Source organism: Rhagoletis zephyria, unplaced genomic scaffold (genome assembly GCF_001687245.7).
Source record: "Rhagoletis zephyria isolate East Lansing unplaced genomic scaffold, Rhagoletis_zephyria_1.1 Rzeph_scaffold_01753, whole genome shotgun sequence".
Classification (NCBI taxonomy): Eukaryota; Metazoa; Arthropoda; class Insecta; order Diptera; family Tephritidae; genus Rhagoletis; species Rhagoletis zephyria.
Genome location: NW_016158837.1, coordinates 101,223 through 107,787, shown reverse-complemented (window position 1 = coordinate 107,787; position 6,565 = coordinate 101,223). Strand labels below are relative to the sequence as shown.

General features: G+C 33.6%; 1 long non-coding RNA gene across 1 annotated transcript in view; it reads left to right on the top strand.

Moving 5' to 3' along the window:
• Positions 1 to 5,369: 5,369 nt before the first annotated feature.
• LOC108365042 (uncharacterized) overlaps positions 5,370 to 6,565 on the top strand; it is a 3,192-nt gene continuing 1,996 nt past the window's right edge. The window contains exon 1 of the long non-coding RNA XR_001847869.1: positions 5,370 to 5,498. This is a non-coding gene — a long non-coding RNA (uncharacterized LOC108365042). The remainder of the gene's footprint in view (positions 5,499 to 6,565) is intronic.

Below are 6,565 nucleotides of genomic sequence, written 5' to 3'. Positions count from 1 at the left end.
AATTTTAGCGGTTGAATTTCAACCGCTGGGCGAACACTAGTATAATAAAGATAATGACTGATTTTTGATTGTGCTGATTAGGAATCCATCAGCTCCAGATTCNTATTGTGATGTGTTATGCTACATATGTTATGTTATTGAATCTAATGCTATTCTATGTTATGTTATGCTAAGTACTAAGCTAAAGTCCCCTCCACTTAACCCATTCCAACAAATTTTATTTCAGCTCAACTCAACCCACATAAACTATCCTTAATTTTAGCGGTTGAATTTCAACCGCTGGGCGAACACTAGTATAATAAAGATAATGACTGATTTTTGATTGTGCTGATTAGGAATCCATCAGCTCCAGATTCTGAAAAAAAAACGAGGTCAAAGTGTCAAAAAATCGCAGTTTTTGCAATATTGTAGAAGCTCTATCGAAAAAACCAAAGTGGATAGAACCTTCCTGGCTTAAATTAACCCTGGGATTCAGTAATTCAGTCTCATCTCAAGTCACTAAATTTGAGATTAGCTATTAGTGACTATTTTTGTGACTTGAGATGATTTGGCTATTCAGTAGGAGAGAGTCACAAAAAGTTCACCAAAACTGTGTGGTAAAAACAAACACAGGCAGTCCACTGATAGCGTTTATGTATGCCTTTTGGCACTCCGCCCGAAGAGTCGCAATGGCCGAGTGGTCAAAGCATTAGGCTGCCGGTCGAGAAGGTCCGGGTTCGAGTACTCCTCAGGCGTAGAGGATTTTTAATGTTTTCTTTATTTACCTGGGATTCAGTAATTCAGTCTCATCTCAAGTCACTAAATTTGAGATTAGCAATTAGTGACTATTTTTGTGACTTGAGATGATTTGGCTATTCAGTAGGAGAGTGTCACAAAAAGTTGGCTGCCGGTCGAGAGGGTCCGGGTTCGAGTACTCCTCGGGCGTAGAGGATTTTTTATATATTTTTTATAATTAGTATTTTTTTTATTAGTTTTATTTTTTTAATAATCTTTAGATTTTAATGTTAAAAAAAAAAAATTTTTTTTCAATGGATTTGTATTAAAGCATTTTGGTTTATTTCCCAACGAAATTCTTATTGAACAAATTTCCTTGCTTCATACTCGCATTTTTTTGTAATAAAATGGAAAGCAATTAACTTTTTCTCCATATTTTTATTTTTGAGACCTGCTCTTAGCCAGCTGACAAATTAGTGACTTTTTTTGAGACTAGACACGTGATACAGCGTACTGAATACCAAATAGTCTCAAGGTCCAAGTTAGTATTTTTTTATTAGTTTTATTTTTTTTAATAATCTTTAGATTTTAATGTTAAATTTTTTTTTTTCAATGGATTTGTATGATATTAAAGCATATTGGTTTATTTCCTAACGAAATTCTTATTGAACAAATTTCCTTGCTTCATATTCGCGTTTTTTTTTTAATAAAGTGGCAAGCAATTAACTTTTTCTCCATATTTTTATTTTTGAGACCTGCTCTTAGCCAGCTGACAAATTAGTGACTTTTTTTGAGACTAGACACGTGATACAGCGTACTGAATACCAAATAGTCTCAAGGTCCAAGTTAGTATTTTTTTATTAGTTTTATTTTTTTTAATAATCTTTAGATTTTAATGTTAAATTTTTTTTTTTCAATGGATTTGTATGATATTAAAGCATATTGGTTTATTTCCTAACGAAATTCTTATTGAACAAATTTCCTTGCTTCATATTCGCGTTTTTTTTTTAATAAAGTGGCAAGCAATTAACTTTTTCTCCATATTTTTATTTTTGAGACCTGCTCTTAGCCAGCTGACAAATTAGTGACTTTTTTTGAGACTACCCCCAAAACTTCCCGCTTTCGGCCTGGCCTGAATGGGTGAAATCTACTTTTTATGAAATTTAACGTGTTAGGAAATATTTCGCGAGTGGGTTGGCTAAAAAAATCCTGGCAGGATATTTTTAATGAAATATTCAAAAACAATTTTTTTTTTCATTTTGCACTCATTTGTTTAATGAACAAATTACATACTATATACAATTCGAAAGCATAAAGCCTATAGAATGTGTTAAACAGATGAGTGAAAATGACTAGTATTACCTACCTGTTCATACATACCTGCCAACCCGATAGGTAGGCCAGGAAAAAAATAGACAAACCAATGGTTTCACATTTTGTAGGCTTAATACTTTCGATTTGTACATAATTTGTTCATTAAACAAATGAGTACACAATTAAACAAATTATAATAATTTTTGAGTATTTAATTAAAAATATCCTGGCCAGGATTTGTTCAGCAAACCCACTCGCGAAATATTTATTAACACGTTAAATCTCATACAAAATAGATTTCATCCACTAAACAGATGGGTGAAGGTCGTGCCCTTGTCGGATCTTAGACTATTTATTTATGATATGCAGGCACTTTGTCGGCAAGTGCGGTATGGTTACCGGTTCAAAGTTGTCCCTAAATACTAAATAATAATTAGGCTCAAAATGACCCAGAAACACTTTGGGTGTATGGAAGAACTATGTCGCCTTCTTGAAAACAACTCTTTTATTATGTATTCGCAAAACCATAGCTGATTATGCTATTAACGAATAGGAAACGCCCCAGCTTATTTAAAATTACCTAAATCTGTAATTAAAGAATTTTTCATGAAAATTGGGTCAGTTTGACCCCATCACTGCAGAAGGGTGAAGGAAGTTCCAACTTTATGTAAAACCTTTAAAAAATCCTAAAGTATTTTGGTTGTGTAAAAATTAGGGAAACATTATAGAACCCCAGTTATCGAGTACCAACTCGGTGGGAAGGCCCCTATTACAAATTTGTATCCTCAGAATTAAAAATTCAGTACAAATCAGTACACATTGTGAATAATCAGGACATTAGCGTACTGATTGAAGAAATAAATAAAATCAGTATGAGAGTTGAAAAATTAGTACTGTACTAATAAAATCAGTACGTCTGGCAACCGCACTCAAAAACCCCCAAGAAATCGTTATTATCAGAAATTGTTAAATAAACAATTGGGTATTATTAGTGGAAGTCTCCTGAAGAGAACCAGAGTTCTCCGATCGAAAAATATTGATTTTTGAGAATTCTATACCATTTATTTGAGATGTTGTTTTTTTCTCATATAAAATACGTGGAAAATTTTAAGCACTTTGAGCGATCTCTAAATATTGTTTGATTTCAAAATAAACAAGTAAGAAAGTCTAAGTTCGGGCGGAGCCGAACATCAAATACCGGCGCAAGTTTTAAATATATGTTTTCACCTTTCCGAAAGCTACCGCTACATGGTAAGCCGGGGTGTATCAGTTTTGAGTAAATTAGCGTCCATAAATTTCGAAATATTGAAGTTTCAAGCATTTCTGAAATTTACCGTTACATGAAAAGCGGCCGTAATTTTAGTCCGATTTCAATAATTTTCAAAGTTTTGCTTTTATATGGCAAGCAAAATAATCATACCGAGTTTGGTACAAATTGGTAGAACGGTTACCGAGATACATATATGTGATCATAAGTGGGCGGTGCCACAACCATTTTCCAAAATTTTATCACAAACGTAGTTATTTCCTGCTAAAGAATTGTTGCAAGCATCAATTTTGAATAAATTAGCTTTAATATTTACTGATTTATCGAAGATTTCGTATTTCTCCAAATTACCGTTATATGGGATGTGGGCGTGGTTACTGTCCGATTTTAAAAATTTTCGGTCATTTGGTATGCTGTACAAAGGCCAACAACTGTGCCAAGTTTGGAAGAAATTGGTGCAGCGGTTACCACGATATACACATGTAACCAGTGTTGCCATTTTAGTCGTTTTCCGGCTAGATTTAGCCGGTTATGATAGCAAACAGCCGGAGAAATTTCGATTTAGCCGGCAGCCGATTTCTTAGCCGTTTTACAGAAAAAAATTTGCCGTTTTTAGCCGATTTTGCTATTTGCCTTGTTTTCTTAAATTACAAATAGGTATATACGTTTCCATTTTTGACTAAGCGACCCAAAATCTGTTAGAAATGACTATTAGCCTTATCGTGGAGAAAATTTTCATGTCAGGCAGGGTTGTATGAAATTGGGCCGATTTCGCTTATTTTTATTTGAAACGAAGAAGAGATTTTCTTCATAAAATGTTTGTTATAAATGTCTTAATTTTAAGTGTGAAATTTTATTCGCAAACTTAGAAAATTAGAAATTGTTTCACTGTTAAGACACTTAAGATGCGTTTGTGTTTGGATTTAGTGCCAACAAAAGCATAAATATTACATGTAGATATTGTCTTCCCAGATAGCGCATATTCAATTCTGCCTAAATTACAAAACATCATTTTTGCACACTCCCAAAGGTTTAAGGTAAGGGGAAAATTGATATTTTCAAGCACTATGTACACATATGTATTTTTTTAAACAAACTTTTTTGCTGAGAACTTATTTAAATTCCAAAAACCGAATGCCAACTTGTATTAAAGGAGCCAACACTGAAGTGAGTCAAAATAAAAATAAAAGAGCACAAATTTCTATGTAAAGCAAAACTCTCTGGGAATCTTACGAGACATCTGCCGGTCATATGCAGTGTTGCCATTTTAGCCGTTTTCCGGCTAGATTTAGCCGGTTGCGATAGCAAACAGCCGGAGAAATTTCGGTTTAGCCGGAAGCTGATTTGTTAGCCGTAAAAGAGCACAAATTTCTATATAAAGCAAAACTCTCAGAGAAGACTATAGGCTTGTTCGTCAAAAATGCAACGAAAATTATCACTCAAAATATCAGATAGTAAGAAAAAATGCTCCCTGATTCTCTCTCAAGTAAAGAAACTTGCGAATTTCTGCACGAACGCAAATTTTCAGGAACTTGCAAGTTTTCCTGCCAGCCAGTGTCCACGGTTGCATTTCAAACATAAAGAATTTGTATAGAATTTTTAAAATTCTTTCAATGGAGCAAAAAGCAGGATCTACATTTCTTGTTAGTCCGACTTTCTTCAACATACGTTTCAATTGCTTTGTCGTAGTAACTATCGGGTTTCCTATATCGACTCTGGTTGAGATTGCATTCCGAGTACGTTTCAAATCACTGGAATTAACAAAATTAATTAAGTAAACAAGTGTTTACTTAAATTTTTGTTAAGTTTGTAATTTTTTAAATTTGACGAATTCGAAAAAAATGCAACCATGTGCCGCAATCATATGTTTTTCATAATTGCAAATTCTTGCTGGCAAAACTTTTTCCAGCTTGAATTTGCAACTTCTCTCCAAGAACTAGTCTTTCTACTTATGATTTATTTAAATAAAACATGTGAAATTTAGTTGAAACACTTTAGCCGTTTTTAGCCGTTTTTTTGCCAATTTAGCCGGTTGGTCCAAAAAGTTCTGGCAACACTGGTCATATGACCGGTCATCTAAATGGGAGATCTGCAGTTTTTTGGGACCATATTTTGCATCAGAATTGAATGGATTTCTGAAAAATCTGACCAGTTTTTTTGTGTAACTTTGATTTTTCGTCCCTTGTCAACATATGGCCTCGTTGTTTTACTGCCTCAAAGTTGAACGGAAATCTTTACAGCGTTTTTTATGTGTATTGGTTTCTATTTGAGTGTATTGAGAATCGGTCAGTCTGAAAAGGCCTTGTAGGGAAGACTATAGGTAGTAAGAAAAAATGCTCCCAAATTCTCTCTCATGTAGAGAAATTTGCAATTTTCTGTACGAACGCAAATTTGCAACTTTTTCTGCCAACTAGTGTCCACGGTTGCATTTCAAACAAAAGAAATTTGTGTAGAATTTTTAAAATTCTATCAGAGGGGCATAAAAACAGGATCCACGTGTATATATCTTGTCAGTCCGACTTTCTTCAACATACGTTTCAATTTCTTTGTCGGGTTTACTATATCGACTCTGGTTGAGATTGCATTCCGATTAAGAATACAGTTTTTTTTGCCGAGTACCTCTCAAATCATTGGAATTAACTAAATTAATTAATTAAACAAGTATTAACCTACTTTTTTCATTTTAAAATCGCTCCAATTTGTAAATTTTTAAATTTAACGACCTGGTTTATTCAAATTATCGTTTAAAAAAATTCAACCGTGTGCCACAATCATATGTTTTTCCTAATTGCAAATTCTTGCTGGCAAAATTTTTTCCGGCTCGAATTTCTAACTTCTCTCCAAGAATTAGTCTTTTTACTCGTGATTTATTTAAATAAAACGTGTTAAATTTAGTTGAAACATTTTAGCCGGTTTTATTTGCCAATTTAGCCGGTTCGTCCAAAAAGTTCTGGCAACACTGCATGTAACCATAAGTGGGCGTGGCTACGCCCATTTTCCAAAAATTTATAATATTCTTATTTTTCGTCTACAATTTATTGTAAATATCAATTTTGAGTGAATAATCTCCATTAGTTACTAAAATATCGCAGTTTTCCTATATCTGAAAATTACCGTTATATGGGAAGTGGGCGTGGTTACAGTCCAATATCACCGATTTTCAATACCAACCTACCTTGTATAAATGGAGACCCACATACCAATTTCCTCGAGATATCTCAATTTAATCGACTTCTCTACTCATTCTGAGCATTTATGTATACATTTGTC